Here is a 12376-nt window from a genome sequence, read left to right on the forward strand (position 1 = left end):
AGTAGCCTTTCATTCGACAGTCATATTGCTAAAGTAGTTAGGAAGACCTTCTACATTGCCCACCTTATCATGAAGGGATTCACATCCAGATCAAGGGAAGTCATGGTCCCCCTGTACTCATCACTCATCAGACCAATGATTGAGTACAATGCCCCATTCGGAATGTACCTGACCCGACATTTGCAGCAACTGGAGAGGCCACAAAAGTTCCTCACCAAAAGGATAAAGGGTCTCAAAAATCTGTCTTATGCTGCCCGACTGAAAGAACTCCAGTTATATTCAGTTGCATCGCCTGCTCAGAGGGGACCTATGCCTGACATACAAGGCAATGTCAAACCCAGACCTGATGAACATGCTTCATCTCAAAAAATCTAGATCCCTCAGAGCCACAAGGGCGGGAGACTTAAACCTACACACGGCTATTAATAGGACGTGCTGGAGGGATAGATTCATCACCCAAAGACTCCCTATGCTGTGGAACAAAATCCCGGTTTATGTGAGGCAAAGCACCTCGCTGGCCTTGTTTAAGAGAAATCTTGACCAATGGATGGGAGATCGCAGATACACCCCAGGGGTTACCTCAGTGTCACTGCTTGACAGAGGCACAGCTAAATAATGGGCATAGTTTCTCCAACCTAAAGGGGTGGCGTAAGCCACAAAACTATGGGCTAGGCTTATAAATGCCCTCGGGCAGATAGCCTAGTATGAACCTATGAACCTATGAACCTATAAGCTGACATGCTTGCTCATGGGTGAGGGCCCTACAATGATCTCTCTTCTGGTAGATATGCATGCTTCCATGCATGCCATCCTCAGAATGCCGTGTCCCCCTCAGAAAGCTACTGATGAAGCAGCTTGGTAGGAGGTGAGCTTGTGTTCAAGGCTGACTCTCCACATATGTATTCTTCAGTGAGATCAGACAAGCTGCATAGAAGATTTCCACCCTTCCCCAGGATGGGAAAGATGTATGCCAGTGCCACCCCCCCCCCCCAGTCTCCATCAGGCCATGAGCCTCTATTTGGGTCATTTGAGTCACAGTTATAGAATCACAGCCCTGACACTGTGCTCTGTATCTTATAGGCTGCTGAGAGGCAACTTGTGCCTGGCATACAGAGCAGTATCTGACCCTACCCTAATGGAAATGCTGCACATCCACAAATCAAATGGGACAATAGTCACTCACTCCAGGGATCTCAGCCCAGCCTGTGATATTAACAGAACATGCTGGAGAGATAGATATATCTCCCAGAGATTGCCGCTTATCTGGAATAAACTCCAAATTCACATGAAGCATACTTCCTCAATGACCCTATTCAAGTGCAACCTAGACAACTGGATGGGAGACTGCAAATTAAATCTAGGGGTTAGCATCAATGTCTGCTATGGACAGGGGTAGTCGGTGCTGATCATAGACTTGCTATGCGAACAATGACCATCTAACCAAGGTCAATTTTGGAACATGGGTATAACATAGCTAGATTTGTAAAGGTCCTAAGGCCATTAGCCTAGTAACCTCCTATGACACTATGAACATTTCCACAGTAGGATTTCCTACACTGAATCCTTCACTTAGCTTGGTAATCCATAACTTCAGTTTCTATTTCTTTAAATTCCCCATTACTAATCCTCTTTTCTACTTTCCCCCTTTGTTTTCTTAGTTTTGTATTGTACAATTTTCCATAGGCAGATGCGTTTACCTGTATTACTATTCAAATATCTTTGGTGCCACTTTTTTGTATTGATTTGTTTTGCTTTCTCCTTTGCATAAATATTGCAGTATATTAAATTTGTCTATGCCATGTCCCTATATCTTCTTCCGTTGTCTTCCAGTCTCCGTGTTTCTCCTTACTTTGGGGATTCATTGTTTCATCATTCAGTGACATAACCTGTGTTAGGCTTTCTTCACTAAATCTTTCACTTTGCAGGTATTCCTTAAATTTAGCTTCTATTTGTTTAACTTCAACTTTATTAATCTTCTGGTTTGTGTTCCCCGTTTGTGATCTTATTTTTTGTATTGTGAAATTTTCCCTATCTGGATACCTTTACCTGTAATTCTCTTCAAATGCCTTTGGAGCTGCTTTTTTGTATTGATTACTTTGGCTTTCTCTTTTGCATAAATACTGCAGTACATGAGATCTCTCTTTCCCATGTCCATGTTTATTTTTATGCTTTTCAAAAATTTCTAGGTTTTCTCTTTATATATTTTTTTACTGAGTACATTTTATTGATTTTCACAAACAAACATATATACAGTATGTATATCAAAGAAATAGTTACATAGTCAAACCTTAAAGTGAAGAAACAATTCCAACAACAAAATTACAAAACCAACTATTTACATAGGATGCCTATACTTGGAAAAAAAATAACTTTGTTTTCTTGAATGTGTTGTTGAATTAGATTATAATTTATTATAGTCTTCTGTTTCCAGCACATGATTTACATTCTGCCATACGATGCTTATGGAAGTAGGTTGTTCTGTTCTTTCCTTGATTGTTTTCAATTCCAACTGCGAGACTAATAAAACCATGTTCTTGAAATGTTGAAAACTGGGAGGAGTTATAGCTCTCCAGTTCTGTGGAATATTTCTCCTTGCAATAGCAAGGAGAGTCCACAAAATTACATATTTTGCCGTGGAACACAAGAAGGCCGAGGTGTATTCAACAAAACTAGAGAGTTTGTAAGTTGAAAATTATCAGTGAAAAGTGCCTCTAACAAATAATCAATACTTTCCCAATATTAAGTAAATGGCATTCGTAGAACATGTCTTACCAATTGACTATTGATTGTGATTTACACCTCCAACATCTGTTTCCTTTATTATATATTCGTTCTAATTTGTGTAGTGTTAAGTATGTTCTATGTATAAATTGCCACGTGAAAAGTTGCCAATATAGTGATAAAGATGTTAGTTTTGGAGATGTAAGAATTATTTTTTTATCTTTATCATCTGACATTTTGCCATTGACTGTTTCATAGTATTTCTGTTTATTTTGTTTATTATTAACTCTTGTTTCTTTAACTAATTTGTGTGATATTGATTAATGGCACTTGATAATAAGTTATTACAAGAGAAGAAGAAGAAATTGGAGAGAGACTTCAACGATTTTCTCAGGGGCAATGTCTTCTCGTGGCCCAGGGAGACTAATGCTGCTATTAACAACACACGGAGAGCATTTCCACTTTCCACAAGCAGAAAGGGGCAGATCACTGAAGGTACAACGATAACGACACCGGAAACAATGGCACAGGTGGTGCAACAAACCAAAGAATTGAGGGGAACTCAGAACAGCAGTGCTCAAGGAGGCACCATGTGTTTGCCAGGTAGGGAAGTCGTCTCATACCTGGGCAACAATGATGTCAGGAGGAAAGTTCAACAAGTTCAACAGGAAATGGCCACAACTTCCACAGGGAATGTGGAGATACCGGCAGATGATAGCAACAACCTTTTTTCCTTTCCATTACCAATACGCCAGATAGATAGGCAAGTTTGGTCTACACATAACCGTGTGAGGAAGAGCAAGGGTTCAGAAAAGAGGTACGAATTTCAGCACAAGGTGCTATGACCGATACAGAGGACTTGATTATTAACTTATTCAGGTATATACTTTCCAATAGTGAGAGATCTCTGTTAAACAAAGGTCTCTCATTTATACCGTCTAAAAACTCTGACTTAATGGATGTGATTAGAGACATTAAAATGTTCACTAGAAATGTGGCACTGAAAATGATCTTTGGGGATAATATGAATAATGATTATAAAGTTTTTAAAAAACCTTCTACATTTATACCTCAGATGCATCCACTTTTAGATGCATTTGAAAGAGCTTGTGAAAGTGATTTATTACAATTGTCAGTGTCACACACCAGACCTGACTTTTTTAATTTAACTCATTTAGCTCAGGAAAAGCTGCCTGCTTAATTCCACCATAGGAACATCAGTGCAGCCTGAGCTCATTTTCAGAAAATCCATTTCTAAAACCATACAGAAAACAAATGTTCATAATTCTTTAACTATAAGAGCTAGACTAAAAATGTAAACACGAACGTTGTTCAGCAGACACTGACCTTACCAACAGTGTAAATGTTGATAGTGTATATCAAAGTCATTATTAAATATTTGGCAAGGAATGCTGATATTGTGCATATTTTTTACCTTTTTGGAAAAACAAAGCATAATATCTTGGTAAATGTACCATGCAGACCCATACAATTTGAATGCAATTTGTTAGTATGAATGTCAGCTTTAAAATTATACCTTAACCATTACTGTGTGATGCTCCTTTACAGAGATATTCAAAGAAATATGATTCATATAATATTTCTCATAATTGATAAATAAACAAAGCATAATATCTCATCACCTGTAACAGACAGAGCCCACATATCAGTGTAGAAGTTGTGCATCTGAATGTCAGCTTCAAAATGATGCATCATTTGTGTGATCACCATGTTCCCTTGCAAAGATATGGGCATAATAATGAGAAGTATTGTAAATGTATAATTTTCATAATTGTACAAGACTAAACAAACTGTGATATCTGTGCATGTGTACAGTGCACAGACACAGTTCTTTTACCATGTTGTAAGGAGTAACACTGTCTTCAAAATGAGGTATTACTTGGCACACTGACATGCTCCCTTGCAAAGTTATTTACCAAAATATGAAAAAAATCATAATTTCCATAACCTAATTCCAAACAAACTTTGATATCTACACATGTGTCCAACATACAGGCACAATTCTTTTACCATGTTGGAACCAGCAATACTGTCTTCAAAATGAGGTATTACTTGGCACATTCAGATGCTCCCTTGCAAAGTTATCTACCAAAATATGAAAAAAAAATCATAATTTCCATAACCTAAGTCCGAAACAAACTTTGATATCTGCACATGAGTACAACATACAGGCACTAGTCTTTTCCCATGTTAGAACTATCAATACTGTCTTCACAATGAGGTATTACTTGGCACATTCAGATGCTCCCTTGTAAAGTTATTTACCAAAATATGAAAAAAAAATCATAATTTTCATAGCCCATGTCCGAAACAAACTTTGATATCTGCATATGAGTACAACATACAGACACCATTCTTTTACCATGTTAGAACTATCAGTACTGTCTTCAAAATGAGGTATTACTTAGTACAGTCAGATGTCCCCTTGCAAAGTTATTTACAAAAAATATGAAAAAAATCATAATTTCCATAACCTAAGTCCGAAACAAACTTTGATATCTGCACATGAGTACAACATACAGGCACTATTCTTTTCCCATGTTAGAACTATCAATACTGTCTTCACAATGAGATATTACTTGGCACATTCAGATGCTCCTGAACTACAGGCAGTGTATGCAGATGCATCACCCTCTCCCCCAAGAGAGGCCACTGCCATTCTGATATTCATGTGTATATGTGCAAGTACATTATGTACATACATATATATCGATATACACACACATATGCACAGATATATATATATATATATATATGTATATATATATATATAAAACAGATATATATATATATATATATATATATATATATATATATATATATATATATATATATATATATATATATATATATATACACACACACACATACAGGAAATAAAATCAGAGGTTTTGGAGGATAGCTAGTTGATGAAGAATGGAGGGAGTGCCTTGCAATGATTACACATAGAGAAATAACACAATCTGGCTTGTGCATTCATCAAAGTGATAACGACTTCTACTTATGTGAGTAACAGTGACAGCAGCTGAGACTTTTACCAGAAAAGTGATAATAACTCACTGCTATATTGTAACTGCACTTATTGCTAATGTGATAATGGCCTTCCTTTTAGTACTGCAAAGTTATGCATGCTTAGACAAAGGTGAGAATTGCTGCACATAACCTGTTGACTAGGCATGCATTATATTACCTTGTGCAGCTGTTGTGTAACGCAGACTCATTATCAGTAAGGAGAACACCTGAGTAATTCAGTAAAATAGTATAACACTTACATATTACTGAGCCCTTCCTCCCACCTAAATTCCACACATGACTGACAAAGTCAGGAAAAATGCACAAAAATATGGTAGCTCCATGCTGGCAGTTGTCAACAAGTGATAAGTTTTATCTCACTCATGCCACTACTAATCACAAATAGAATAATACAAGCAGAAGTGATTTCTTGTCTGCTTATTTTACATTACACTATTAATTAGTCAGTGGTGTATCTGATGTCTTATATGCTGGCATATTACAGTATAATTACATTTCTGAGCTGTATTCTAAGTAATGTAACCATATGTAATTTTCAGACTTAATTTCTATGTTTCCCCAGTAACCCCTCCAGTTGTTTGCATTGTGTATGCACAAGCACCAAAATGGCACAATAAACTATTTTGCCCAGCGGTCACTTCAGCAGTCAGACCATGTATGCACAAGCACTTCCCTGATACACAATTAATTATTTCCCCAAGCAACATCCTCATTAGTATGTCCAGGTATACATGCACCTAAATAAAACGTTTCACCGAACAAGCCTTCAGTAACATTTCCTAGTGTGTACTACCACCAGCATGAACACTTCACCCAAGCAACCCCTTCAGTAGAATGTTGAGGAATGCACAATCACCAAACTTAAACGCTTACCCAAACAAAACGCGTGTAATGTGGGAAAATGTGTTATGATCTGATGAGATCAAGGTTGAACTCTTTGGCCACAATTCCGAAATGAACGTTTGCCACAAAAATAACACTTTGCATCACCAAAAAAACACCATCCCCATGGTGAAGTGGTGGCAGTATCATGCTTTTGGGGTTGCTTTTCTTCAGCAGGAAATGGGGATTTAGTTAAGGTGGAGGGAATTATGAACAGTTCCAAATACCAGTCACTTTTGTCCCAAAACCTTCAGGCATCTGCTAGAAAGCTGAAGGTGAAGAGGACTTTCACCTTTCACCACGACAGTGACCCCAAGCATACATTCAAATCATAAAATCATGGCTTTACTAGAAGAAAATGAAAGTTTTAGAATGGCCCAGCCACAGCCCAGATGTAACGCCAATAGAAAATCTGTGTGGTGACCTGAAGAGGGCTGTGCACAAGGGATGCCCTCACAATCTTTCATTTGTTCCCAGTTAATTCAAGTACTCACTTGAAAGCTGGACATAAAAAAAAAAAAAAACTGTATCATAATCATTTCTGAAGCCTGAGCTTTTTATGCCATATTTGTACCACAATACTCTAACAAATAGATCAGCTCAGAGAACAGGTCATGGCACCATGGTATGAATTAAAGTAAGCCAGTGAATCATTGTAACACAGGCAGCTGCCAGCACAATAAAATTGCCAAATGGAATTTCCAATTTTGCAATAGCTTTTCCATGACACAATAATGAATTATTTTCCCCAGTAACTCCATCAGTTGTTGTGTATGCACAAGCACCAAAATGATATAATAAACTATTTTGCCCAATGCTCACTTCAGCGGTCTGACCATGTACGGAGAAGCACTTCCCTGATATTCCAATGAATTATATCCCCAAGCAACATATTGATTAGTATGTGTGGGTATACACATACACCAGAATGAAACATTCATCCAAGCAACCCCCTTCAGTAAAATGTTGTATATGCACAATCACCAAAAATGAGACCTTTCACTAAATGACCCTTCAGTAACATTTGCTAGTATGTGCAACCACCAAAATGAAGCATTCTCCCAAGCGACCTGTTAAATAAAATGATGCAAGTCTCAGGCTAGTGTGGTCAAGCATTTATATGCTGCTTTTGTCCATTTGGGACATACAGGCCAAACCAGGGGGAAAATATCTAATCAACTGAGAGGCAGCACAGTGGAGACTCTGGGTACTGTTCAATGCCATATGTAGTAGAGCTTGGTGAGGATGCTATATGATCTCTCTGCAAGCTTTGGCATTTAGTCACAGTATCAATGTTCCCCAGATGCACTACATTGAATGAAGGCAGTCCTAGCTGAATACAGCAATCATTTTGCATCATTCTTTATTTTCACATGAAAAATGGACTACAGTTCAGATATATTATTATTACTTCAGTCTGACAGAGGTCTGGGCAAAGCGTTTCTGCTGGTGGAGGGACTGCCGCTATGCCAACTGTCTATTGGTGGTTGATATGTAGAGAGTAACGGCTGCACAGGTGACAATGAGGAGACAGCAGGCCAGTGAGGTGTGTAAGGCTTAATAATCCAGGGGTGGTCACCTTTTTTTTTTTTTTGGGGGGTGGCAGCAGGAAGGTTGCCAACTTTTCATGTCAAAAATTCTGTACATGTACATGAAAGCAGAATGCATACAATTTAGGTACTCCCCCCCCCCCCCCCACACACACACAACCATTCCAGAGTCCGATTACTTGGCTTGTTCTCCATTTCTCCCCAGTTGCCATACACTGGTCAAAACTCTCAGTGTGAATACTTTCTGCTTTACCTCTACTATGATTACGGATACTTGGATTTAATTTAGAAGTTTTATTTCAAATATTGTAGCACAAACACTGATAGACATTTGCTAAACAAAGTAATGCAGTCTCAGAATGAACATAGACTTGGCATTACAACTTCTCTGCTTTTGAAACTTACATTTACTGAAACGGCATTGAAACCCACGTTCTAAGAAAATGCACGTGGCCATTGGCAGACTGAGTTGTTATATTATATCCCTTGTATAATACAGCATCACTTGTTAGAGTTTGTTTTAAATTTAAAGTTTTTAACATTTTTCCAGTAAGCAATGAAACAAAACATATGAACCGATCATGACAAAACTGACCAAATAAGGTAATTTCAACTATAAAAGGACACTCAAACCTCTGTCATTGCAATCCAGTAGTATGAGGCAGCTATGCTCACTCTCTGCAGAAGGAAAAGGCATCTGAATAATTCCACAGAGATCTGTAACTAATGAATAGGTTGCTGCTAGCAAACGACTACATCTACAAATTGATCTACATCATCATCTACAAATTCAGTGCCTGCTGCCCTTAAAGAATAAATAGTCTATGTTACAATAAAATAAATGGCAAGATGGTAAGCTGGTAATACTGCAATCGGGAATGGATGGAAAACTGGAAACTTGGGTTAAACCCAATACAAAAGATGACAAAATACTATCCATAGGATACAATATAACATGAATTGATTGCATAACTAAATAAGATATTATAAGATACTGATATCTACCACAACATTAAAAAAAGCAAACCTCTACTTATTGTTATCCCCAAGTAATGCTGATGACAACACAAAAATCCTAGAAGACACAACATATTCGCTTTCATCTCTGTCAAGAACAGTATTATTCATGACAATATGAATATAGAATTGCCCTTATTAAAATATAACAAAAAGTAAACAAAGCATAATAATGAATCTTTTCAGATTCTCTAAACTAATGTATGAAACCATCTACTAAGACAAAACATGAGAAAGAAACTACACTTAACTGGCTATTGACTAACAATTCAACATATAAAACTAAAGCAGCTATACTGCCTGACCCAATCAATGACCATAACACAATTAAGTAATTTGCCAAAACCCAAAATATAGAAAAATATAACTTTCAGTTGGGTTCAAAACAAACATAACTTCATTGAACAAGTAGTCAAATAAGCTTCAAGAATGCAATTGGAACCCCATCATTCACCAATATTTGGATGAAGCAGTTATCATTTTTTTTAGTACAGTCTAATATATTTATATCTGAGTTCATTTTAGTCAGAGTGCATTAGCAGAAAATGTTGACATTACATTTACCTCAGGCACGTCTAATGTATTACATCAGTAAACACCATCAAACAGAGTTTCTTTTTCTCTTGTACAGTACTTTTTTTTAACCACAACTTTATTCAACATAAATCTAGCATCAAAAAGAAAAGAACAGTAGTAGCATGCACTACCATAATCAAAGCTAGTGAAGTCTACTTTTTGACACTGGCAATATGACATCTTTACCATTGTTACAGCTAAGTAAACAGCCATTTTCCTACAAGGTGATACTTATATATGTGAGATATAAAGGTCAAAAGGAATATAGTAGTTATCTTACCACAAAAAGAAGAATATGACCATACACTCTGCTTGCCAACTCAGAAGCTGTGTAGGTTATCAGCAAATAAAAGCCCTCATGGAGTTTGAGACGAGCTATGAAATTAGAATTACAGCGTGCGCAAAGGATTCTGGGGCGCAATCATTACTGAAGTGCACTAACTTTCGAATACCGGTATTTTTGCGGCAGTGAGTGAAAATGGTTAACGCCTAATGAGTGAGTGAAAATGGTTAGCGCCTAATATTTAACTTTAGTGGAAAATAAGCATCTAGAAAATCACATGAAAATTGCACTCTCCCCTTGTCTTCCCTCTGCAGCAATAACACACAACTAACAGCAAACGAGTCACTCTCTACTGAAGATTTTTGCTGACAAAGGTAGTACTACTGGCAAGCACAAAAGCAGCACAGCCGGCTTGAACCCATCCAAAACACTTATTTATCACTTGAGGCCTGCAAAATTGACTAACATTCATCAGTTATTTTACCAATAGTAGACGTACCAGGTCTCCAGACTCGCAAAACATCTGAAACTTTTTAATTAGTGAAACAGTTTCTGTCTCTGTTGCAAGACACTCAATTGTCTTTATCGTATTTCTCATTGCAGTTACATTACATTTCAACTGTGCTGGCCAAAATCTGACAAACCATGGCTCAGAAAAAGCACAACCGTTTCCAACTGATTTTTGATACTTTCCTACAAACGAGCCTGATCGAAGATTGCTATTAGTTGTTTTTCTCCTAACTCAGAATCGGCTAACATTGGCAGTGGATGAGGAAAGAGGTCAATGTTTACCAAGCGCTGACTACAATTCACTTACTAACAGTACAAAAAATCCCGGTACAACATTCTACAGAAGGGTGTCTGACAACAAACTCTGCAAAACTGTTTTTTTTTTTGTTTGTTTTTTGTAATGCAGGTATGTTCTGTGCAACTAAAGATTGACCTACACAAGGTTCACAGCTACACCAAAGCCCGTATTCCTATAAATTGGATTAACGAAAAGATCCAGCTAGGTTGACTAGGCGCAAAGTTGACAAAACAGTGTATTTATAAACAAACTGACCTCTCAGAGTACACACTTAACTAAGGTTGACTTCAGCACAATTTTCCACTTACATAACTGGTATGTAGGACAGCAGTTATATTTATAACCGCAATTGTCTGACATTAAAAGCTTTGGCTATTAAAGTGACACTGCAGTTACTTCTACTTACAGCCGATTTTCTCCGAAATGTTAAATATAAACATTGGGTAACTCCACAATGAAAAGTAAGATGAGAAAGTACCAGAAAATGTTCAGGTACTTTTTCGACTTATTTTTCAACAGTGGAGCTACAAAATAGCTGTAAAGTTAGATGCGCTTGTGGAAGGGACTCGGCTGTAACCGCATATAATTACTACCATCTCACAGCGCGCTCGGATGTAAGCACAGAGTCGCTGTGAGACGGTACTCGGGGTTAATGAGTTAACTAGTAAAGAATCTGAAGCTTTGAATAGACTGCAGAACAATGCTGAGATAGTAATTAGACAGGCAGACAAGGGTGGAGCTGTGGTGTTGTTGGACAGAGATTTCTATAAGAGGAAAATGGAGCAACTATTGGTTGACAACAACACTTATAAGTTATTAAGTAAGGTGCAACTAGACAACATCATAAAAAGTGTTCATAGTGAATTGTGACCTTCTTTTATGTAGAGTAATAGACATAGATCTGTATAAATACTTTTTGGTTGAGAAACCGATCATCCCCACTTTCAGGGGACTGCCAAAGGTCCATAAAAAACAATATGAGACCTATAGTCTCGGGGAGGGGATGGCTTACAGAAACTCTCTCCATTTATTTGGAAAAACAGCTTGGACCAGTGGTAGATGGCATATACACTATAATTAGAGATACACAACAGTTCTTAGAGACCTATGCTGGGTATGTTTTTTCTGATGCAGACAATGGTAATGAACTTTTGGTTTTACTTGATGTTGTTTCTTTATTTACATCCATACCAAATAACACAGGAATCGAGTATGTTAGGCTCTTATTAATTGAAGGAGTGCCAAGGGATCTCATTGTGAGATACATGTAATTGCTGGACATTGTATTGAATGATAATGTCTTTATATATGAAGAGGAATATTTTCTACAAACCAAGGGGGTGGCAATGGGCACCCCTTGTGCGAACTCATATGCCAACCTAGTGTTGGCATATTGGGAGAAGATATATGTATTGAACTGTGGAGATTATGGGGAATACATTGATTACTACAAACGTTTTGTAGATGATATTTTTCTTGCATGGA

General features: G+C 37.5%; 1 pseudogene; it reads left to right on the forward strand.

The window, feature by feature from the left end:
• LOC122803850 overlaps positions 1-12376 on the forward strand; it is an 88360-nt pseudogene that overhangs the window by 24419 nt on the left and 51565 nt on the right.

The sequence above is a fragment of the Protopterus annectens genome, chromosome 6.part0 (assembly GCF_019279795.1).
Source record: "Protopterus annectens isolate FY-2018-M chromosome 6.part0, PAN1.0, whole genome shotgun sequence".
NCBI lineage: Eukaryota > Metazoa > Chordata > Ceratodontiformes > Protopteridae > Protopterus > Protopterus annectens.